We start from the raw sequence: 26,562 nt of genomic DNA, 5'->3' as shown, positions 1-26,562 counted from the left end.
CCATTTGTTAGGCTACATTGTGGCACTGTTCTAGTGTACTGTCACCTGCTATATTCTCTATCGTACCGTTCTAATGCTACGGTAAGGACAAACAGGGTTTCATTTTCATTTTTTTCAGATGCTGCAACTACCACTGTGTAACACCACAAATACCACCTCAATGATGACATTTCATCCGCCCAGGATTGCCAACCTTAATCACCCTTTCGCGTGCAGCCAGCCCTATGCGTACCTCTATTTCCAAACACAAATTACAGGTAGGATTAGCGTTTGGGGGGAGGTAGTATAATGGAGTATTAGGAGAGACGAGAGACTGACAGTCCTAGGACTATTGAATTCACTTACTCTGTGAGAGGCACTTAGGTTTGAAAACATTTGGGCCATTAGTACTTACACAACTTGAATCAAGATGCCACTTAAGTTTCTGGACTGTTAAACCCCCACCCACCAGCCTCAAAAGCAGTAAAAACACGTATGCTAAGATAAAGTTTAAAGTATATTTATATATCCCTAACATAAATTATCTCCCGCAAGAACCAACCCACCCCCCCTCCCGAACCCCAACGAATGTCCCTGAAAACTAAGTCCAAAAAAGTAGAAAACCCAACTCCCAATTCCAACCCCCCAGAAGTCTTTAAAATAGGGGCAAGGGACAGTCTCCTGCTACTGCTGGCTGTTGTTGACTTTTTGGGACACGTCGGCATGCTCCTTGCGGAGGGTCTCGAGCAGGGTTTTGGTGTTGAGGAGCTCCTGCTCGAGGTAGGAAACCTTCAGGGAAAGGCGGTGCATCCTTTTTTTGCAACTGTTGTGGGGGCAGCAGATTTCTTTGCTGCTCGGCGGTGGCGGGTGGCTGCGGTACCCCGGCTCCGTACTGCTGGAGACCTGCTGCGCTGACTGGCTATTCCAGGGAGCGCGGAGGAGGATGCAGGTGTCGCCGTGGATGTTGTTGACGTACTCTGCGTGTCCTCCTCCTCCTGGGCCACCAGCCGCCGATATTCGGCGACAGTGGCCTCCAGCCTCCGTTGCCAGGCCCTTTTAGCCAGCTCCTTCCGGGTTGGTTTGGAAGGAGCATCTAGATGAAGAAAGAAAGACATAGTCTGTAACCAATGCTCTTTAAGATTAACACAAAATGATTCAGCAGAAAGTTGTGTCACAGTGGAATTAGCAACTTGCAAGCGCAGTACATAACTATTGTGGCCAGTAACTATCTAACCTCCCACTTCTTCATCCTTGCTCTAACATTAGTGGGAGTTTAAGGAATCAATTCTACGAGCACTATGGACTCACTCCATGAGAGTTGACTATGACAGTACACCAGTCTTATTCTTCTTCTTCTCTCTTGTTTAGCAAAATTGGTATGTTCACTTCTGCAAGCCAGCATAATGCCAGCGCAGTCAACTTGCACTCGAGAAAAACAGACGCCCGCCATGAAGAGTGAGACAGACTTGCGATACTGTACCAGTCCAGTACATGCAGTTGGTGATGCTCTTACTTTTGTATTATGGGTGGCACTGAGAATACTCTGTTGCAAGGGCAACTGCTTAATTAATTTAACTTTCACCCTACAGTGCCAATGGATACTAGAAAAGGAAAATGAAGAAGATAAATAATCTGATTATCAGTCACTGCACATGGTATGTATTTGATTACAAATGGGATGACTTTAGGTGCTTTGCTTTTTATTGAGTGAACAGTGATACATCCACACATGAATGACCGAGTTCTACAAAACTTATTAACATATGTAGTGAGTGGCCATCGTAATAGCCGGATATATGCTGTGCTTGCAATACAAACTACTGATACTATTCATGGTAGTATTCGGCAAAATTACAACTTCTTTTCCTTGCCTTTCCTACACTGGGACGGACATGCGGGTGCGGTGTTACATGCTCTTCAAAGTAACACTTAGTTCATCCAGTGACGGTATACTCTCTCTAGATACACATATACTATCTAAGAGTCAGATAGTACCATGATCCAGGCATCCATTCATTCAAACTATATGTCAATCATTCGCCTTCATGTCTCTCTTCTGGACAAACCTTACGTTTTCTCACGGGGAGCACACTATGCAGTCTGCAATCTCAATAAGTAAGGAATATAAGAGCTTACCACTGCCCGCCACTACCGTGGCAACCCGCACAGCAGTTTGGTCCGGCACTTGCACCGCCTCCTCCCCAGAACTTTCCTCCTCCACCTCAGCGCTCGGCCCAGCACCAGATGTTCCACCTACAAAGTACATTTAAGAATGTTAGATGTCATAGACATACACCACTCACTAGTATTTTGTCTGGGAATGAAGAAATGTGAATACAGAAACCAATCTAATAATTTGTGACTGTCTACTCTAAAGTAAAAATGTCCCTTTTTCCAGGGAAGGGTGTTGTCTTGCTGCACTTTTTGGCACAACTGATGAATGCTAGCTTTTTAACACGCACCATTTTTCTCATAACAGACAGAAGCTTCACTTCTAAGAACAAATCATCATCACTAGGACAGAGGGACCAACGATTCAACACCAAAAAGAAAAATTAAAGTTCAAACCAGGTGAGGGCTCGGCTCGCTCACAATAAATGTGTTAAATAAAAACACTATAAGCACTTTTCCATTTTTAATCAACCGTTTATGTTTTATGACAAGCTTGATTTTAATAAATATTTTTACTTTTAATAAAGCTTTAAAACTTAAATAGACTCTGTGGTTTTTGGTCAACAGTGAATGAGCAAAAGGTTTTGCAATTGCAAGCATGAGTCCGTGCCTCTGACCCTTCTGGACTCTGACTCCGTACTCTTGTCCTGCGTTGGATAATCATCATTGGGGATCAATCATCGAAGAATTCGGGAGCTAAATGACTCTGCCACACTATCTAGTCAGTAAGGAGATTGGGGGTTCTTCAAAGACTGATATCACTGAGGTATGTGGAAAGTCTACCTGCGCCTATTAGAATTGATAAACAATGCACTATTTAGTGTCTATAGTTCTGTTTGTGCAGATTTGTCCCTGCAACAGTAGTAGTATGGATTGTCCTCCTATCCAAACCAAAAGTAAAGTAGTATCTTTTTCTTTCTTGGTGGTCATTCACCTTTTTATTGTTGGTAATTGTCAAAGCATAAACATTTAGAAGACTTGAAAAGACATTATGGACAATCCCAGAGGACTGCACACAGTGCATAGAGCTATTGCTGACTAGAATGGGAGTTTTGTTTAACACCTTTTGCCAAATGTGCAATCTTGGTTAGCTACACAGACAGACTAATAAGAATAATCTAGTAATACCACAGGGAGTCATAGTCAAGGCAGGATAAGAATTCAGATACAGTCTACAAGAAGATCAAAGACGATTTAGAAAAAATCGAATGAGGAACGCTAGGAAAAAATAGGTACTCTATATTAATATTAAAACTTACCAGGGCCAGCAAAGGAGGCCTCGCCTGACCGATCCTGGCCTTGTTCAGCAGCAGCAGCCTCCTCCAATGTCCTCTTGCCCCTGGGGGGAGCTGATGTACAACATGAAAGAAAGAAAGACCCGAAAACATGGATGATTGTTGTCAACCAAATCAAACATTACAAAAGAACAATAACAAAATATTTTGGTGAAATAGCAAATAGACAACTATTCCACGGGATATATTGACTTATCTCATGTGGTCTACTACGATATTAGTATCACTTGATTTGCGGACCGTCGACTTGGAAAGTTATGTAACTCACTAAACAAACTACTAAAAAGGTTCGCCTAGGACTGGCAGGCAGCAGTCCGCAGCACGCGAAGTGACAGACAAACTCCATTGTGATTGCAGATCAGCGACAACACTAAAAAGTTTCCTACTACATTAACCAGTCATTAAAATACTCAAACTATCAATCCACCACCACCATTTCTTCTTATTGCCAGGTGTACAAAGGAAGGACTGGACTTGAGTCTGTAGGGGCAGATTTACAAGCCCCTTGCGGCTCTTTTGCTCCGTTGTTGCGTGACTTTTTTGACACAGTGGCAGAACAAAAGAGGCGCCATGGTGCGGTGTATATTAACAACGTGACCCATAGAGGAGATGCATCATGTTTTAAAGTCCTGCCCAATCAGGGGCCGTTCCGGCGCAAGGCTGGGCGTTCCTGCGCAGGAACGCATCCTAAAAGTGGTTGAGGGAAATCTACAAGATTTAAATCAGTCACTTTTAGGACAATGATGTGTGACTCAAACCCTGCGCCTGCTTGAAGCAGACGTACTGCTTGACGCACCATTGGGGAGATAGGGCACCCCAGAGCATTGCTGGAGCTGCGCCATCGTTGCGACGCAACTCCAGCAATGCGCCACCTTTACGGCACAGATGCATAACGCTTCGGTGACGTTATGGGCCCATGGTGCGCCGCATTGTAAATACGGCACACCATGGGTGGTGGTGGCGTGGTGCACAATTACTGGCGCATCCCTGCTACTTTGCAGGGATGCGCCGGTAATTAAAAATCTGACCCTTAATGTCTAGCATTACGCAGTTCTTTAAACTACACTCATACATAATTTCTCAGCCCAATGAAATGAACACAAAATCGAAAACAAATAAGCATAGTAGCAACGCTACTGAGAAGGAGAGCAGTGCACCTAAAATGCACAGAAGATTTTGAAATATAATGTACCTACAATGTAATCAGCAGTATTATTGCTCTTGGTAAAAAACAAAAAATTGCAATATAATAACACACAGAGCAGGAGAAAACAGAGTAGTGAAGAAATAGCTAATACTACTCGCCAAGCCCGGGGATCTCGAGGCCGAGCAGGTCGATCAAGTCACGTTCCCGGTCCAGGAGATCCGTCCAATGGTGGGTGGCCTGGTTGTAGGTGCGCCGGACCCGAGAGTGTTGGTACATGGACGGGCACACCTTCTTCCACCGCTTCCGGTGCTCCCGGAGCCCGTAGCCGTTAGGGATCTTGCTGCCTGCCATGATGGTCCTGGGGAGACGGCGCTGGACATAAAAAACTAGTGCGGCCACCTCCTCCGCGCTAATTATCTCCCGGGCTGTGACTGTCTCCCCTCTCAAACGCCCGCACGGGAGCCGGGCTCGGGGTGCGGGACCCTTCCCCTTCTCAGGATCCTTCTCGGCTCCCTTTACCATGGTCTGGGCAGAAAGGAAGGTAAATAAGGAATAAGTAATAGAATAGGGAAGAAGAAAAGAAAAACGTTTAAAAAAGTAGTTTAAAATTAACCATAAGTAGCAGAAAACAGGGAAAGATAATAAGTAAAATAGATCAAAAAAACTTCAAACAAGCAAAGGATGGCAGAGATTGACAGAGGATACAGAAAGCATGCCCAGAACCATAGCAATGAATGAAAAACAAGATGGCCGCGCCCATTCACGACCGCGTGGGTAAGTTCGCGCGAGAGTTCCCTCGCGATCACACGTGAACTTGTACCAGCGAGCCGTACACTTTGCGAGATTACACATAGCGCCCGGAAACAGAAATACATCACGCAAACAAGATGGCCGCGCCCGTGAACGACCGTGAGGGTAACTGCGCACCGTTGCACTACAAGCGGCTTGCTAAAACGCACAAAACCTTGTGAACTAATACGCCGCAAAAAACAAAACGCATATTCGCACGTATTCGCGGCTTCCGAATTCGATCTCGCGCAAATTCGCGCCCCGCGAATCCTGCGAAATTACAGAAAAACGATTTTTGCAAAACTGAAAGAACTCAGCAGGTGCAAAAGTTCAACCTCATCATTAGTAACCATTCCCTGTAGTGCTTCCTGAGGGCCCCCTCCAGAGTTCAGTTGCCTACTTGCGACTATTCTATGACCCTGCTCTGACCCTCACAGCAGGCTCAGAGAATAGCTACAAGTAGGCCACAAAGGTCCTGTGAAAAAAATTGAACTGCAACAGAAAGCAATTACAGATAAGGAAGCAGGTGCCAGACTCAGTGACACATTAATCAACCCAAATGAATTCATGTCAGTTGAAGCAGGGCTGGTGTGCTGCCTTTTCCCCCCATAATCTACAGTGATGAACCAGAGGGTGGCAGTGATGTACCAGAGGGTGGCAGTGATGTACCAGAGGGTGGCATGGGTGAACCAGAGGGTTGCAGTGGTGAAACAGAGGGTGCTGTGATGAACCAGACGTAGAAACAACATAGTGGTGAACGTTGCGACCCGACAAGTAAGTTTGTGTTTGCGAACTGGTACAAAACCCTTGTGAACTGGCAGAAACCCTTACGAACACAAAAAAAAGAAAAAATCCGCAAAGTTCGCTGGTTTCGCGGATTGCAAATTCGTGAATACGCAAATTCGCGAACCGCGAATTGGCTAAATTCGCCCATGCTCAGTCAGAACAAAGCAATTCATGAGTAACTAAGGGACTCATGAGATGATTAAAATCCACTTCAAAAGACACCAAATTGCAGAGACACAAATCCAGGGCCCAGTCGAAATCGCAGCTCAGGCAATGAAAGACAGGGTGGACACAGGTGAAATAGGAAAATCGAAACGATAATCCATATGCTGCTCTTAAGGTGGAGAGTGGCAGCTTGCCGTAGTATTCAAGCATCCTGTTGCGAAACAGCGCTAACTGCGACTGCACGTTTACGAACACAGGACGGACACCCATTTTGAACGAAGCAAAATAGCACCAAAAAGCCAGCAGCCAGCGCCAGTAAAACGGGAAATCCACCAAATAGGCTGGAAACGATCGAATGGAAGAAAGCAGGAATTACTCCAAATATATTTTGGAAAGAAGTCACTAGACCACCGCTCACTACTTTAAAAAAATGAGCCAGCCCCGAAGTGGAGGATGCCTTAAAGATTGTATGAATCAGCTCCCCGAAATGTTAAGGCAGGTCAGTGTTTAATAAAGCATGCACTTCTGTGCGAGTGTCAGCTACGTGAAGGGCAAATGTTTCATGAGCAGATGTCAGGGCAACTTCTTTTTGTGACAATACGGCTCTTATTCTACTCATCTTATTGAACTCTGCCTTCAAGGTCGGAATCCTCAGCCAGATGGAAACATCCAAGTTCCCATGCGTGGGTGGATACAACACATTTTTACAGCAAGCCAAACGCTCACTGACTGTTACAACATAAGCTATGCCTTTCAATAACCCACAGCAATCTTCATTATTTAAAAGTAAATAACTATCGTTTGCTAATAAAGTAAAAGTCGGGACAATAGCGGGCACAGGTGTACCATTTAAAACACACGATAATTAGGCCGTTCCTGATTACAAGAGCCATGCAATTGTATGAGTCTACACATTAATGAGTGATCTGGTGTTTCCGTGCACTCCTCTCCTTTCAGATAAACTTCCTTTCCATCCCTAAGGCATCTGTAAGTGAAAGGGAGTGACCAGGCTTCATGTAAATAGGAGCTACCAAGAGGCTCGTACCAACCAATGGCAAAATATTTCATTCAATTTGTAAACAGGAAAAGCGCAAATGGTAAAGTTATTAACCCGTGGATAAGCCACGTAGCAGCAGTGGCCTCTGCCACTGAAAAGGGCAAAGACTCTAATCGTTCAATGTGTAACATGGGAAAAGAAGCATCTCTCATTAAAAGCAAACATTGTTTTTCAGTCAAATTAAAAGGGGCAAATAGAGATGAGACATTAATGTAATTCCAAGGCACTTTTCCGTTTTTCAGTGTCTGCAGGGTCCATGCAAACTGCATAATAGAGCGCAATTGATTTTGACCATGGTACAAAACAGACACTTCATTCTGTACAATTTCAACAAAAGATGACACAATATTATCCAACCTGTAAATGCGGGAGGAAAGTGTGTTAATGCTATTATCTACTACTGCAAGCAGTTTCTCTAAATTAGTTTATCAATAGCCCTAAGGCGGGTAGACGCTTCAATCAGTGATGTTTTCCAGAGTTCATTATAAACGGCATATATCCATCTTCTAGACCTACCTCTAACCAGGCCATTTATGAAATCATTCAAATCAACCTTGTCAGTCAGTTTAGACAAATGCAGTTTGACTGACGCCAATGAAGAGTGTTTTAGCCAATTCTGACACAATTTGCCCACTGAATAAGTTGTTACAGAATGGTCACTCTCAAAATGGGGATCTACTCTGACCTGTGTAAAACCCTCAGCATGACCCAAAATAAGATGTTGGCACGAATCAGCACTTCTGTGCCACATCAACCAACCCTTGGGATCCAAACTGGATATGTTAAAGGATGAATTTAGCAATAGGGTGTGCAACTCTCTAATCAAAAATGTTGCTGAATTTTCCCAACCCGAATATTCTTCCAAATCAGGGAAGGAAGGAGCATTTAATTTTTTAGAAGTAGCCAATCCAAAGCATGTTGTCTGTGAGATGGTAGAATTCAAAAACAACATATGATTTGGGATGAGACATGCACAGTGAAAAGCCTCAGTGCCTTGTACCTGCCAACATTTAGAACCCCAAACTGATTTAAGGTCAAAAGTTTCCTTCCACAACTGGTAGCCACCAACATCTAGCTGGTCTAGAAAGGACTTCGAGAACAATAACTTAGTATCGGTAAGTCTAACTTTGGACATGGATTTATCTATCATTTTAAAATAAAATGAAGCAGGATTGGACTGATAAAAGTCAGTAAAATAAGAGTACTTTTTCAAAAATGTATTTGAGCTGCCTCTTAAAGGAGCTGGACAATGCTCCCATTGTGTATAGTTTACAGTACTCCTCCTGGAATTAGTTTTATGTAAGTAGTGATTGCCAAAATGTTGGAAGCAAAACAAATCACCATAATTAGCAGATTCTAAATATAAATCCTCAGCATCAAAGGCAGCATAATATTTCAAATCAGCAAACAAAGCCTCTACGGCCTGAACATCCCAATCATCAGAACGTATATTTTGTTTAACCACATCCCCCATGTTAACTCTAAGCACATTAGGAACATTAATACCTTCAGTCGGACAATGGATTTGAAATTTAACTGCATCCCAGACTATCCCATCAAGGACAGGACACGCGGTGATGTTAACAAAAGCCAAGTCTATTTTCAATCTGTGGGCTGAATGTGATGAGGAGTGGGGAGCCAATGTTCCATTTAGATGTCGAATGCATGTTCTCTCCTCAACATAATGTCCATTGATGAACCGGAAAAAATAAAACACAAAACCAATTGACATAAAAAGGTAAAGCGAAAAAAGCCCCAACCAAATGTAAGTCCAAGGGGGAATCAAGAAATGTTTTTTAAACAAAGTAGCATAGGCCCTAGGCCTTGTTTGTTTCCCTGAAGTTTGTGAAATAGTGTCAAAAGAAAATCTGGATTCTGTGGCTAAAAGAGTTTGCAAATCAGGCATCGATAAGTCAGTTGGGTAGGTGTAGTCTGTTTCATCAAGGTGAGTACCAGTCAAAGCACTCAGTAAAGGACTGAAAACTGCAAGCATCTCAAGGGCCACCTCCGGCGCATGATCCGAAGCAGTGGCCAATACAGAATTTCTCCCCATCAAAGGACAGGAGACTGCCGGTGTCATGCTAAGAAGAATCGGCCACTCTGTGTATCTTGACATTGTCAATAGAGATACACCTGTTTTCTTTATGACCTGGAAGTGGTGGTAAAATGACTGTTCTTCTGCCCTTCACACCAAGCACGGGAACCGGAGCATGGTAGGAGGGGTCAAATTCCTTCTTGTTATCGATCTTCTCCCGAACTAGTTCTCCAACTTGGGGTAGCCAGCCAACTACCAGGATCTGCAATGCATCATCCGAAGTGGAGGGCAAATGTTCCTTTGCAAGACTGTCTCTCATCTCTTGTAGAGTCTGTAAAACATTGCAATAATTATCTACGTCAAAGGAGGCAGCCAAACCAACCGTGTCTAGACGGTCAAGGTCCGGGACATACATCTTGATACCAAAAGAGCAATACGTATGGGGTCCACCCACCCAGAGACCTTCTAGGGAGATTATTAAGAGCACGCTGCACGCCATTAAGATGGGCAAGCCAGTTTCTGCCAGTGCCTATAACTCGAGCTGTCAGTGATTGCATTAATTCACCGTGTGGTGTGGCTTACTGGTTAGAGGCGGCAGACCCTAGAGCAGAGAACGGCCTGGGACCAGGGTTCGATTCCCGACGCGGCAGGGTCTTGGACCAGGATCAGCGGACTTGATAATTCTCGCCTCGGTGCCTACTCTAATCAGGGATCACATTCGGCAACTCTGGGCATTAGCTTGCCTCATCTCCACAACGGCCCCTCACAAACGCCGGGGATGCCTGGTTTCACCTTGGAGACTCCCACGAGGGACTATCTCACAGGGAAAGCCAGGACGGGTTCCCCAGCGGTCTATAGCGCTACGAGGCCTGCAGGGCGGGTAGCAGTGCGCTTTACAAGACACACAATTAATTCATTCGTTCCACAACACTATTACCCTCAGGTCGGTATGGAGACAAAAACTTGACTTGGACCCCCATCGAAGCCATGGCAACAGCCGCCAAGATATCATCATCAATCTTACTTTTGGACCGTGTGACTGCTGCAACTAAATATGTCGATACTGCTGATTTCGCTGCTTCATCAGCAAGCGAGTTGCCAACAGCGTGGACTCCCACGCGCTGGTGACCGAGAGTATGAATTACAAACACGAGTGGCAACTGCTCTTTAAGCTTAGCCACTCGGACCCAGATCATTTTATGTTTTATTGTGCTACCCTCGGAATCACGAAAATCATTCTGAATCCAAAAGAACAAGTTTTCCTTCTAAGACTGGACACAGTAGTAAGAATCACTTATGATTAATGTGGACACACTAGGATCTGCGTACTCCAGTGCAGTCCCCTAGAGTCAGCGTGTGCACGACTCTGGACTTGAACTCATCGTTCTCCATTGCACCTACCACAATGGCGCATGCGGAAACGTAGGCGTGTTTAGAACCATGCGCAACCTGTGCCGAACCATCAGTGTATATGATACAATGGAAATCCTCCAAAGGCCGCATAGCCAAAGGTGCAGGATGAACAAAATCATACTGCAAAAACTCCTGCGACCGTATGGAGGCATCAAAAATGAACGTGACATCCGGAGATGTCAAAAATGCTGCCCATTGTATCCATCAAGGGTGCAAAGCTTTAGAATTAGGTACACTGGCTTTCGTAAATGCCTCCAAAGCCGGACACGGGGGTAACCACCAACATGCGTTTTTCCTGTGACAGAGGGCGTTCCTTCAGAATCGACATCTGTACAGCAGTCAAAACTTTCTCCACAGTGGAAAATCGCATTTCAGCCGAAGTGTACAAGTGTGACTTGTAAGCAATAGGTACTGTGTCTCCTTCGTTAAATGTAAGGTATGTAAAACCCACCGTCCCAGGGATGATTCTTATCACCAGGTTGGTGTGATTATCACGAGTCAATAAGTATTTAGAAGCGAGCAGATCAGCCTGAAAAGATTGCAGTATAGCCGAGTGCTCAGGCAGCCAGTTTGATTTTGTAAAATTTGGTTGTATCAAAGCATACAAGGGCTTGATACGCTGGGCATATTCAGGTATGTATGTCCACCCGAAATTCAAAAATCCCAGCAAAGACTGTAATTTCTTCAGAGTTGTCAGAGCGCGCAATTGTGCGCATTTCTCCAAGAAGTGAGGAGCTAAACCTCAACCTTTATTGTTGAGCTCGTAGCCCAGGAACAACACTGTGTACTCTGCAATGTGCGATTTTGCAAAGTTGAATAAGTCTGCAAAGCTACAAATTAAGCGGTCAACTCGACACAGATGCTTCCACAGTTCATCATCCATGAGATAAATGTCATCCACATATGAACAAGCATCTGGGTCATCTCTCTCTAAGAGAGACTATGCAGACAGCAAACACTCCAGGACTATTTTGTAGCTCATCGGTAAACGTTTGAAATGCTTTTGGACATCGGCGCAAGTAAAGGAGGTCCATTGGGAACTCAGACCATCCAAATGGTGGTCATAAAAACCGTTGGAAATGTCAAGCATGGTTTTAAACCGCTTATGCACAAGACTATCCACTAAAGCAGAGCCGTGAGTATTCTGTACTGCACAGGTACGGCAATGCACGTTTAAATGCTGGTAATCCAATACCAAACGATATGAACCGTCAGGCTTGGACACAGTAAAAAGAGGATTATTCATTGGTGACACACAAGTTTCAATCACACCTTGATATTCAAATTGTTCAAGGATTTCCGCAACAGAAGCCTTCGCTTCGCGCTTTATGGGATATTGAGGTTGAGGCTGAGGCATAGACCTCAAAGGAATTTCGTGGTGTGGGGAAAATTTATCCCATCCACAGTGTGTACGGTACAGAGCCGGCGCAAGGGCTTTAGCCCACTCTTGGAGCTGCGAGCACAAAAGGTGGGGGCCAGTCAGCCTCCGCTAACAAAATGTCATAGGTAGTCGTAGGATTTTCCCAAAATACCCCCTCTACGGTATGTTGAATGTCACCTTCAATGAATAAGACAATTTCTTAGAGTCTGTCAGGGGGAGCTACTCTAGTGTCAGCTGTCTCCACAACAACATAACAGTCAGTCGCTGTCACCTTCAGTAGTGGACGCAGGGCCTTTTGCACTATGGTAATCTCCGCCGTGCTGTCCAGCAAGGTCAGAGCCCATGTCAGATTCTGAAGCTGGGTTGTCACTATCTGTGGCATATCTGTGTGCTGTTAAAGAGCGACTTTCTTTTTCTGAAACTGGGGTCTCTTCAGTGTAGAATCGTCCTGCTTGCCTTTACCCTCTTTCAGGGGGGGGGGGGGCTGGTCACGTCCTTGCTGACCACCCCAACCCCTGCCGCCTCCTCCACCACCGGTCGAAAAGGCCGATGACTCCTAAAAAGAACGAGGAGAGCATTAGTCAGAAACCTGAAAACAATCAGGCGATTTTATCATTGCGCCATCGCGCAAGTCATAAACACGTTCTGTGGGCGCAGGCAATGGAGACGCAGGACAAGACTCCTGTTTCTGTTGTTGTTGATGCTTTCCCTGTTTTTGTTTTTTAGGCCAATTTTGTTTTTTGGTCTTGGGCTGGTCATCTGTTTTCGACTTCTGCCCTTGGGGTTGTTTTTTCTCTTTAGTAGAAAAAGGCTTGAAACCCCTACTATTGCAGCCCACGGTTTTATAAGCTGCCACAATGATCCTCGCCAACTGTCAGGGTTTTTTGGCATCGGGAATCGCCTGCAAAGCATTGGCAACCTGAAAGTTCACCGCATCCCCCTTGACATTCGCAAGTATGAGATCGGAAGCCACATCAAAGGTGCCACAGAGGCGCATACCCAATTCAACCGCAGCCTGAGGTCCGTGCTCATCCTGAACACGTTTAAGGACCGTCGGCAGGACAGTCATAGACGGAGTGCCGTAACACCTCGTGTAGACCGCCGCAAATGTCTTACCCAAAGTCTCACAGTCACCGATTTTAGGGGTCAAGTCTTTTTGTAAGCTAATTGTCAGAATCCTGTGTTTTTCACCAGGAGACGTGTTAGGAAATACTGCTTCCAGCTGGTCAAATTTCTCGGCAAGCCAGAAAAGAAAATCATCCTTTTCTTGGGGGAGCTTGCCCATCACAGCGTTGACAATAACGAGGCTGAGCTTTATTCCGCCCTGCCCGGCAGGATGCGTCGCACCACCCGGGGCCCCGCCTGGGAGATTACTGGTAATGTATTGGAGTAACGACCTAATCACGCTAATTGCGACTACGTGTAGTCGTCTTAAATTAACCAATGCACATGTCCTGTGTTGAGGGTGAGGTGTAAATCCAGCCAGAACAGGCCAGTTTGCGCCACAAATGAACAAAGGACCTAACTTCGGAGCTGCTAAAGTGTGGGATAGGGCGCCATTAAACCAAACTCGATGCTGCCACGTATCTATAGGAATCTCTTGTGCCCTATATGGTGCATATTCCTGTGGCACAGCCATGGGAGTGTACGTGTCGAACACACGAGTATCTTCATTCATAGCTGGGAAGGTCACCCATGAGTAGAAAATCTCATACGGGTAAGCCACCTCTGCACTCACTACCATGATCATGGCCATGCCATCCTCGGGGACATTATAATTCTGCAAATGATTGCGCACCACAATGCAACTATGTTGCGCAATGTCCACCGCAGCCATAGTGACACAGAATGAAAGAGGTACAAAGCAAACGTAGTAACACAACTGAGTAGTAAATCAAGGAAACCGTTTAGAAAGATTCAAGCTTGAAAAGACCTATGTAAAAATAGGTAGGTTTGTCCGACACTACCGTTAACCGGAAACAATAGTGAAGGGTTAAGGACTGAATGATGTACTACTCAAGTACCAAATAATAAGACCACCAACGATTGGGCGCCATGTCACAGGGATTCCATGCTCATACACAACTGTGCATAGAGGCTTGGAACCTCAGTGAATTAGGGTTTGCCAAAACTCACCTTAGTACCCAAAAATCCCCTACCAGACTAGCTACAGTGTGTCATTTGTTATCACAAACTCCCAATGCTCAGACAAACCAGAACATGGACTTAGTACACCTCAGGTAACGTGGAACACATGAACACTCTTTTGTTATACAATCATTTCAATCCAGAACAAGGAGTAAAAGAGTACACATGCATATTTGAAATGTTTATTCACTAATGCAGTGTTCTCAAACGCAGTATCTTAGCTAATACAAGCAAACATATTATAAGAAATAAAGTAATCAGCATAGTCACTAGTCCATAGAACACAAACGGTGAAAGCATGGTATTATGCTAAAATGAATAGGGTTTAGTAACACCTAATTCTCACCCTCCCTCGCAAGTATGTCATATTATATCTAAGAAGGTCTCTTTGGGTTTTAGCAGGGCGGCCCCATACCTCAAGATCCTAGTGGTAAGGGATCACATCATCTTCCACCAGCTCTCTGCATGCGAAGCACCATCAAGTGTGTTTGTATGCTCTTGTGCAAAGCAATATAAAACGCGCCTAAAGCCAGAACTTGGCCGCAGCTGCATGAATGTTATGTCTAGGAACGTGTGAAGATCAGAGCTCACAACAACCACTGTGTTGAGATATCCTTGAAGGTTTCTGCACTCACTATACAGACACAGCTTGCCAAGCAAGGCTGATATCAGAGTAACAACATATTATTCTCGCATGAATCAAAACATTCTACTAGGCTCAAAGCTAAAGCAACAGCAAAGTGTTGTGTGCAGAAGCAGCAGAAAGGTAAAATGGCGTTTAAACTCTTAAAAAGCTCATGCTAACTTAACACAGCATTCAGGCAATATATATCTATATGACAACTGGAAGTAAATAACTTATTATGTGTGGGTGAATGATACTATGACAGAATAGGTTATTGTGGTTCTTTCAGGTCAGAGTTAGGTGCATTGGATGATGATCAACCTTTATCAATTACAAATTATTACAATAAATTAGTCTGGAAAATACTAGGTGTAGGCACCAAATGGCCGGTGCAAGAAGATTCCAACTTCCTATTAGTGGCATTTTTGAAATTGTGAGTTAAAATCTCACTTTATCATTAAAGAGAGTTTTAAATTACATTTCTTTAGGCACCAAACTCGACCTTTCTACCAATTCCCAATTGAAGGTTTGCATTTAATAAATGTAATAATTTAACCCAATGGTATCCTATAGGAGAGGCAGTCCTTGCAGTAATGAAAAATGTTTTTCACTGCCAGGGCATTTAAAAGGTAAAAATACATGTCCAACTTTATATATACACTGCACCCTGCCTCAAGGGTTGTTTTTGGGGCTATCCTAGGGATGACTTGCATATATAAATAGGAAGGTTTAGGTCTGGAAAATGATTAATTTTGCCAGTTCAAAATGACAGTTTAAAACTGCCCACACAGGATGAAATGGCAGGCTGAGACATATTGAAGAGGCAACTTAAGTTGGTCGCACAATCAGTGCTGCAGAACCACTACTAGCATTTATTTTAAAGGCCCTGGACACAAGTAGCACCACTTTACTAGGGGCTCACAAGCAAATTATATATGCCAATTGGGTTTAAGCAAATTCTACCATGTTTAAAGGAGAGAGCACAAGCACTGTATCACTAGTTAGCAGTGGCAAAGTGAGCAGAGTCCTAAAGCCAGCAAAAATGGAGGAGTAAGGCAGAACGTTTGGGGATGACCACCCTAAAGCTGACAGATCTAACTGCAATCGTATACCTTTGTAACCTGAACCTCATGAGTCAATTTAGCTTAAGTTACTCATCTAATTGGAGACCCTAAACAGCCAAATTAATACAGGCTTTGCCATCAGGTTATTGAGTTTTACTACATGCATCCAGTATGTAAACTATGGATTAAAGCAACAAAATCTCCCCTTTTACTGATGTTTGCCATTGCACTGGAATTACAGAACACATCATTGCATTTGTGTTGTCTCTTCCAACAATAGGGAACACCTTGTCTGCCATGCATTTAATACATATTCAATAAGGGTAGAATTGAATGAGTTTTGCAACAAGTGTGAAATACACACACGGCCAGCTTTAGGGTGGTGCACTGCTGACGTGGGGGAGGGGGCACTGACCTCAAGGGGGTGATGTGCTTAGCAATAACATAGGATTTAAATGCACCTTGCACCTGCTGCAGAGTTCCGTGAACATCCAGCTTTCAGGCAGGAATACAAATGTCAAGATGACTCTTGTGATTAATGTTCCTGCTAGAGACAAAGTGAATTGAGTTTTGTCTAGTTGTAGTTCAAACTTGCCACAAAGTAGCACAGAGGGTTAATATGCCATCTGTATTTTATGTAGGTAGCCGAGTGGAATGGTAAAGCCAGCCTTTACCAGCGCTTTAAAACAAATGAAATGCATTTGAGAGGGAGGCTGTGGAGAGATGAGTGGCGCTGGTGCAGGGGCCTTAGAGAGGGAATCCGAAGAGGAGGTCAAATGGGGGATGGGCGCACGGGGCGCCACAAGTGCTAAAGCTGACTCTGAATATTTAATATCTAGTATTGCCATATGTGGGAATAGCTCTGGGACTTCATTAAATATGCTGAGATGTTGCTGAGGAAGTATATAAAATGAATGCTATCCCAATTGGTAGAGAGAGGTGGGAGTTTAAATGACATAGAGTTTGTACTCCAACAAATAATACGTTGATGCCAAAACAGCAACGCAAATGAGAAATGGATTTGGCCAAATCCATGAAGGGCCCACAATGGCAAAGAGACACAACATCTGTAAGTGCATGGAGAGTATAGTGCCACCTATAATAGGAACAACATCCTGTACCTAGCTCCTTGAGAAACATCATAGTGAGGAGTTATAAAGAGAGAGCTTCTGACGCAGATTTCATGTTCTCATTACGTATATTTTTAACATGTATGTTTATTGTGTAAGTAATTGTGAATTAAAGAACTTTTTCCATTTTAAAGTAAAACTATTTGATATTGGTTTATTAGGAATTATTTTGCACTCTGAGGTGTTTCATATTTTACTTAACCCTGTAAATCATTCTCATGGCTTTACGTTTTCGAACTGCACTGTTGATATTCAATTCCTGATACAACAGTGTGGTATTAACTCTGACTTTCCCCTTGAACCTTGGGAACATTTTGTTTCATTTGCTTGTTTAATGACCAATACCTTTTTAAAATGAAAGCAAATAAAACAGGTAATGATTCAAGGGAATCAAGACATGATTCTTGGTTTGTTAGTCACTGGCTTGTTGCACATCCATGTCTCCACTTTACATATAGACGAACAAGTTGATGGCACTATCAAAGGAGAGGTTGGTGATCCACTCAGTTGTCTCATCCTATTAAAAATATAGGAATGCAGTCTTGCTTGTCTTATCTAATTAAAGTATCTGTCACCTTTAGATTGTGCACACAGCAGCTGCCACATCTGTGGTTGAATTTACCTCAGCTCGATGCTGTAATCCCAGCTGGACTTCCTCCACAGGTGACATGGTACATCCCTTTTCTCATGCACTCATGGTTGTGCCCGTGTTTTATGCATCAGATCAGGTAAATACTTTTTTGGGGTAGTCACTTCTATTCTTAGTGTATCAGAAGTAAAAGATTCTGCTAATGTGAGGGAGAGCAATGTGTATGTGAGAATGCAAGGTGAAACACTTTAAAGGCTGACATGTTGGCATTGCAAATGATTGTTCTCTTTTAGAGACCAGTAACTCGTTAAAACAGTTACCATGAACAGACCTTAAAGATAATAAAGCTACCATATGGCATTACACATTGATACATATTGAAAGAAGGAACATAACAATCATCAAATAAAGGAAAACTGAATGTAGGAAAGGTAGAGAAAAGTAAGGATGTAAGTAAGGAAGCAAGGCACACAGAGCATTTGCCTGATATGACATAGTTATACAAATACTCGGATGTGGGGAGAGCTGAAGCAGTCGGAGAACACATATGACTCTGTCATGAAAGGTTTACAGCTAAGAAAAGGGATAATTTAGGACTATGAAAAGGTTTCAACAAAGTTATGTCTCAGTGATGATGAGGATAGAATAGGCATAAAAAGTTGAGATAAGCATATGGACTGGGACACATGGTTTGGGAGTCAACATTTTGAGATGGTTTCTCCTAGATTGAAGCTTAGCTACAACTGGGGGAAATAAATTGCAGTATTTTATGTTTTTGGGGAGATGGGTCATCATATGAGTCAGAATAAGACAGTTTGGCCTATCCGAAAAAGGAAAGTTCACTTCTGAAATAAAGAGAAAAGTCTGGGAAAAAGCCAGTGTACAGGAAAATTGGACAAATGGATAACAAAGGTCAGATAACCCATGTAATGCACTACAGAGCAAGCCAACAGAGTTGTGGCAGATGGTTAAAAGCTCAGACATTTGTGGTATGGAAAAGAAGGTATGTATTGCAGGCAACAGACTGGCACTACAAAGAATGCGGAGGTTCGGAGGCATGCCACTGTTGCTAAAGCCACGAAGAACACCTGCATAGATTTCGTATTGAAAAATGAAATATCAGAGTTGTGTACATATTGGTATGACAGAAGTATTGGCATCTCAGTCAATCTGAACTACTTACCATTATCTATCAAATAATATATATGAAGGGGGGAATACAGATATCTTCACAGTAAAGTGAGATATATATATATATATTGACATCCTAGGAGGGGGTAAGGAAGCTGTAGGCTGTGGAATTTACAATGTTGGCAAATTACTATTATGCATTGTGAAAATATCAAAATATATGGAGCCCCTAACCAAACAAAACGTGTAGGGGGAGAGAGAGGAAACGAGTAGCTGTCAACCTTTCATTCTCCCTATCTACACATTAAGAACACCAAAGGCAAACATGACCAGTCTCAGGGGGACAACTTCCTATCGATGCATGTCTCATAGTATGATTAGGACAAAGAAATTCATGAAACATTGAAATGCGTGGCTCACAAACACCCCTGGGTGTCATGATTTACAATTGGCTAGGCCACATTCACCGGAGAAATTACTAGTGTTGAGTGGGCTCCCCAAGTATACTTTTAGGGGTGGATATTGGTGGAGCTAGGATTTAGAGAACATAAAATCCCTAAGCCCAAAGTATGTCTCTTTATTGAGGGAGGGCCAAAGAGATTATTTAAAACTACTGCAATGAATGGGATGCATATTATCTCTCCATCTAAATAGGTCAACATGCTTTATCCTGTATGACAACTCCAAAAGGGGTCCTTGGTTTTCTTCAGGACCCAGATCTTGACTTTCCTACCTCCTTTATATAGTTATACTCATGTATTTATCAGCAAGCATCCACAACCACAATCTGATAATGGGAACTAGAGCGTTGGACTTGGCATCCTTGGCATGGTTTCCCCCCTGACTTTTAGCCTTCTGGCCTCCTCTTTTGCTGACTTTATTTTTACTGTCAATAGGATTATTCACACTTTAACACTGCTAACCAGTGCTAAATTACTTGTGCTTTCCCCTTAAAATATGATTAGATTGGCTTATATCCAATTAGCATATTTAAGTTACTTGTAAGTCCCTAATAATTTGGTACTACCTGTGTTCAGGACCTTTAAATCAAGTGCTACTAGAGGGGCCTGCATCACTGATTGTGCTACTCACTTAAAAGCACTTAAAACAAGTCTCAGGCGGTAGGGAAATTATGTTCATACTGATTGCATAGTGCCAGATGATTGTCCGCACTGCAATCATTGCAAATGGCATCTTACACAGTGCAAGTGGTTGTTTTCTTCGGCTCGAGTAGATTTGTACTCAGGCGGCAGCTTTCTCAATGCGGACTGGTAGTTTCCCATTGCGAGCAGTGGCCATCATGTGCGACAACTCGCAATGAGAAACCTGACCTCCCTGCGTTGAGAATCTCACCGGGAGGTTTATTTTCCATGCTCGCAATCGGCAACTTGATGTTGCTGATCACAAACAAGGAAAAAGTCTCACCAGGATGTTGATTTTGCTCGCTTGCGGTCGCCAACTTGACATCGAGGACTGCAAGCAAGCAAAAAATGCCCACTATGCTACGCGTGTTTGCACTCTGCTACGTGCAATTTGCGTAGTGTGTAGTAGCACAAACTACTGTGGGAATGCTAATCAGCAGGGCCCCAGAGGATCTAAGATTCCTGGCAGGGAGCTATGCCTTGATGAAGGAGTGCAGATATCGAGTACCTTCTTTGCTAGTGCCCTGTAGGTAATGCACAAGCTTTTGAAGGAGAGTCTCTGCTTCAGAGAAAACCAGTTCAACTTGGAGAGGGTGGCATGCATGCAAGCCCATCAGGGAAGATCCAGCAGAATAGGGGGGCGCTGCATTCTGTACTCACAGAAGTCTCTTCAGCCAGGTTAATGCAAATGAATATGCAAATGAATATGAAAAACAGTTCTTGACTTGTTTTACTAGCTGAACCCTAGCATGAGGTAGGAGAAAATATATTTAATATTACTTCTTGGTATTTCTTTATGGGCCAGCCATTCTCCTAAAGTCAAAATAGATTTGGAGGGCAGGTCATAGTAAGAACATTTTAACTTTAAGTTTCTATGAGGCGTGGGTGAGCAGGTGACCAAGATTGCTGCCTAACCTGAGAGTCCGTGTCCATCGCAGTGATTAACTCACCCGACCGCTCTAAACTGTTAGTAATGCCTCCTTATGGCATAAGGCATACACCGTGAACTAAACGTCCAACAGCGGAAACTGGGGGTGCCCATGAGGCTGAGATCTGCACGCCACAACGCCGGGCCTGATGTGGCCCGAGTCCACTGGGGACACGGGTGATTGGCCCGGAGTGCACCAGCGCGGCATGCAGCGGATCCTGCCGGACGCTGAATAGAATCACACCCTGACTTCACCAAATGCTGCCACTGAGGATGTTACTGGCTCCTCCTTACGCCTGCCGATTTCCAGCAGCTGAGTTGGAATGGTGAGATGCTTCAGCGATGCAGTAAGAGATCATGCCGCGAACGGATCAGCATCTGCGCCAGTTCCAGCGCCCAACGCGGCACGTACACCGCATAGACTATTGGCCTGCCCCCGCTACCAGGAATGGGAATGAGCACTCACCGGAGCAACTGAGAATGAACCCCCTTGGTCAGCCTCTCCCTGATTGTCCCACCACATGAACATGCACACACATGCTCTCACCTGCCATAACTACTGCCTCTTATGGCCTGCCACACACTCTGTGCCCTAGCCTGTATACTCCTTGTCTTGTGGAGTGAATTCAGCGGTGACCATTGCCTTCCAGGGAAGATATTGGGTTGCTGCTTGTCAGACGTGACTCCACACACTGCCACAGGCCTCACGGCCTGAATAAACTGTGCAAAGCCTCTTAGCCAGAGGGGCTTCAATCCCCCCGATCTGTAACCCTGATAGGGGATACATAGATACAATCGGCAGCCCCAAGCAGCGCCAGTTAAACTATGCGTTGGGTAAGACCCTACGCACGGAGGACAGTGAGGGGGATCCTGACCAAGACCAGGCCCAGATGGATGCCGCTGTGGCCATCATGGCATAACTAAAAGCAGGCTTCCGGTCCATTGATGCCCGCTTGGACACTCTTAACAGCCATTTTGATGACATCACTGGGCGTTTACATGCTCAGGGTGCCAGACTTGATGGGGCAGAACGGAAATTCTGAATCTCAGGAATTGAGGACAGCCAACCTGTGATCCACAAGCCCTTGGGCAGAGCGGGGGGCATTCTGAAGCAACTGAAAACAAAAGCTGAGGATTTGGAAGCGTGTTTACACAGAAATAATCTACTTGTCACCGGCATTGCGGAGTCCACCAATACTGGCCCAATGCCCAAATATATTGAAGCTCTCCTCATGGAACTATTTGACAAGGAAGCATTCTCCACTACATTTGCCGTTGAGCAAGCCCACCGCTCCTTGGGATCCCCTTCCCCTCCAGGAAAAACCCCCAGAGTTATTGTTGCAAAGCTTCTAAACTAAGCTGACAGGGACTCAACACTTTGCATCTCAAAAGAGAAGGGCACACTCTCCTATCAAGGCTTTATCATTTCACTGTGCCCCGATTTCACCCCACTGGTGCAAGATGCCAGGCGCAAATATGATGTGAAGAACATGCACCAAAAAGCGAACATTGGAAGGCGCCAACCCCCTCGGGGAATGGCGGCGTTAGTGGCAGCCAAAGGGCCGACCCGGAGCAGGATTGCTTCCGGGTTAGGTGACCCGGAAGTGAGAGCGGGACCAGGACCAATGGGAGCAAGGGTCGAGGTACGCCCCGGAAGTGATAGTAGGGCGCGAGGCTTAAAAGCCCGCGACCAGCCTAGAGGCCCCCTCTTTGTCCGCTGATCGCCCAGGAGTCGGACGTCTCCAAGAGAAGACATCGCGGGAAGATCGCGTAGGAATATACAGCGAGAGTTAATCCGACTCGTGGTCTAGGTTAGCGGGCCTTGCAGTGTGTGCTGGATTTCTTTACAGCTTTCGTGTTTTAATTCTCTTGATTTAGATATTTCGCGTTTATTTCTCTTGATTTAGATATTATTTGCTGGGGGGGATTGCCGTGGTGAAATCCTCATGTCCAGGGGGGGGTGAGCGCGGGCGCTCGATCATCTGTTTCCTTGGGTCCGGGCCCAACCGCGGCGCGGTGGGCCTAAAAGTCGTTGGGTTTCTCGATAAGTTTTTAACGTTGTTTTCTTTAAGTGCAGGATGCCGTCGAAGAAGGTGCCGAAGGGTAAACAACCCGCAGCCAAGAACGATGAATACCTTGCCTTTACGGAACTGCTGGAATTCACAAGGGAAAAAGGCATGGATTGGGTACTAAAGAATATGAGAGACGGGGCTTGAGCAGATGCGAACTCTCAGGAGGAGAGGGGGAGAGGCAAAAGAGCGAAGCATACCCCAGAAAAGCTTAGAAGCTCAGCAAGAGGCAAGCGGTCTAGGCCGACGGATTCACGACCAGTATCACCAGGTGAGGAGGAGGTGCCAGAGACAATTGATTCGAACTCAGGTCCAGATAACGACCCAGATGACGCCGATGGTCAGTATGATGCAACTAGGCCCACGCAGATAGGAGGGTTCCCCGTCACTTCTGTGGGGGGGTCCGGTCCGCACGGTATGTTACCGCCAGTAGTGGCACAGCCGGGTAGCGGGGTGTCGCAAGTTTGGGTTCAGCCCGGGGGGGTCGCCCAGTTACCAGGGATGCAATTATATGGGTCGCATGGTCAAGCGATAGGTAGCAGCCCGGTAAGCTCAATGTTTCCTGCCTACACGGCTCATGGGTCCCCCTTAGCGATGACTGCTTACTCTAATCTAGGAGGTCCAAGTCAGGGCTCAATGGCGAACGCCGTAATCGATGTGGCGGGTCCATCTAATGGCCAGATGCATGGGGGGTTTGGGGGGCAACCACCGGGTTCCCCGTTACTAGCATTCAGCCCGTTAATGTTCGGTTCGTCCTCAATGACCTTATCGCCATCCGCGGGGATCACGTGTCATGTACCAACAGATATGAAGGACAGGATACTCAGAGGCGAATACGTGGAAGTGTTCGACCTTATCAATGCAGGGGTGGCGGCCGGAAAACCCAAGGGCGGGAAAGAGGGAGATTACAATCAAAAGAAATCGTGGGTAGAATGGTCCATGAAGAATTGGATCACGGGATTCGCAATATATGCCGCTGTTATGCTTGAGAAGTATCCGGTTTTAGGCCCACAAATGATGAGCTATATATCCTTGATTCATGGAGCGGCAACAGAGTTTCCAGGCCAGGGGTGGCTGAAATACGATAAAATGTTCAGACAGATGAAGGCAGTTCACCCGGGTATAGCATGGGACCAGCGGGAGATTAATTTATGGCATACAGTCTTCTATTCCACCCCTTCAACGCCTACCCCGGTCCCCGCAACTCAGAGCCAGTCCTTTCGGACTGACAAAGGGGTCGGTGAGAAGAAACAGGCCTGCTGGCAATTTAATAGAAATGAGTGTACCAGGGGGGTCTCGTGTAAATTCAAACACTGCTGTTCCTACTGCGGGGGTACCTCTCATCCCGAGGTCAGGTGTTTTAAGAAAACTGGTAACCCCAAAGAACAGCCCAGTCACAGTGCCCCAAAAGGAAAGCCAACTAAGACTCCCGACAAAGCTGCCAACTCCAATTAAACGGCATGTCCTGACACACCTCCTCAGTAAGTACGATAATCTTGAAGAGGCTCAATTCCTACTGCATGGTTTTACAAGGGGCTTCCGTATCCCCTCTTCAGCCCCCCCTTCCAATGTCCCACCTCGTAATCAGAGCTCAGTGTTGCGAAATATGGAGGCAGCTCGAGAGAAGATCATGAAGGAGGTAGCATTGGGGCGGGTCGGGGGCCCTTTTGCAGAACCACCTACCCATAATCTGGTTTGCTCCCCTTTGGGTCTAGTTCCGAAAAAAGAGGAAGGTAAATTCCGTCTGATCCATAATCTATCAAGTCCTCCAGGGCTTTCGGTCAACGACAAGTTAGACCCAGATCTTTGCTCGGTGAAGTACACCAAATTTGACACGGCTATTGAGAAATTGCAGGCATTTGGGGAAGGAGCCTTAATGGCTAAAGCTGATATTGAATCAGCCTTTAGGTTACTGCCCGTTCACCCGGACGATACCAGGTTCTTGGGCTTCACATTTGACGGTAACTATTTTTTGGATTTGTGCATGCCCATGGGGTGTTCTATTGCTTGTGCAGTTTTCGAGACTTTCGCAAGGTTCCTGGAATGGGCGGTCGAACAGTTTCTGACCTCGGACAACTCACATTCAGTAGTCCATTACCTGGACGATTTTCTGTTCATGGGTCCCGAGGGTTCCCAGTCATGCAGGAAGGCCCTGCTGGGCTTCCAGCGCTTGGCTGGGGCGCTCGGCGTACCTTTGGCGGTGGAAAAAACCAAAGGCCCGACCACGTGTTTGACCTTCCTGGGCATAGAGATTGATACAATGGCAGGGGTGTGCAGGCTGCCAAAAGTCAAGGTCGATGCCTTTAGGGCCGCTATTGATAGCTGCCTGGGGGCAAGGAAGGTAACCTTACATCAGCTACAAGTTCTCTTGGGTCAACTGAACTTTGCTCTGCGGGTCATTCCTATGGGCAGGACCTCTTCCAGGAGTATAGCGAGGGCAATGTCTGGGCTGCGGGCCAAACACCACAGGGTGAGGCTTTCAGCCGAAGTTAGAGAGGATCTTCTGATTTGGAGAAGCTTTTTGAGGGATTTCAATGGCACGGTGTTGTGGCGAGCAGCCTGTTCTTCTAATACGGATCTTGAGCTTTTCACCGATGCTGCAGGTAGTATTGGCTTCGGAGCTATATTCGGTCAAAAATGGTGTATGCAGTGCTGGCCAGAGGACTGGATAGAGCGAGGCCTGACTACTAACATTTCCTTTCTTGAACTTTTCCCCATAGTAGTAGCTTTGCACTTGTGGGGAGATCTGCTGGCAAACAGGAGTATAATATTCTGGTCGGACAACATGTCCGTAGTCATGGTGATTAATAGCCAGAGGGCTACCTGTACTTGGGTACTCAGGTTGTTGAAAGAATTGGTTTTGCAGTGCCTGAGCCATAATGTCCAATTCACTGCTAAGCATGTTCCAGGGGTAGAAAACAAAGCGGCTGATGCATTGTCTCGTTTTAAGTTGACAGAATTCCGGGAGCATTGGCCCCAGGCGGAGACGTCAATGTCAGCCTTCCCAGCGGAGCTATGGAAGTTTGGTGCCCCACAGCCGCCGAGTTGATATCTGCATCCCTGGCCCCAAGGACTAAGAGTATGTATCAGAGGTCTTGGGATTCGTATATGGCATACCTGAGGGGTGTGGGTGTAGTGGACATCTTTGCCCCCCAGAGTGTTTTAGGCTTCATTGTTCAGCAGAAAGAGCAGGGGAAGTCGGTAGCATTCATGAAAAGGCAGTTGTCGGCGTTAGCATTTTATGCGGGTCTACGGGGGGTGTCTGATCCGACAAAAGATCAGAGAGTGAGAAGAGCAATGAGAGGTTGGGAGCGCCTAGCACCCGGGGAGAAAGATTCTAGGAGGCCGATAGACGTAGAAAAGTTGATTAAAATCCTAGAGGCTCTACCGTTCGTTTGTTTCTCCCAATATGAGACGCAACTGTTCCGGGTAGCCTACACCTTAGCCTTTTGTGGGGCGCTACGAATTTCAGAATTGCTTCCGGCGTCCAAGTCGGATAGGGAAGGGGGTCTGAGGT

This window comes from Lissotriton vulgaris, chromosome 5 (assembly GCF_964263255.1).
Source record: "Lissotriton vulgaris chromosome 5, aLisVul1.2, whole genome shotgun sequence".
NCBI lineage: Eukaryota > Metazoa > Chordata > Amphibia > Caudata > Salamandridae > Lissotriton > Lissotriton vulgaris.
Note: the sequence above shows the minus strand (reverse complement) of the source record.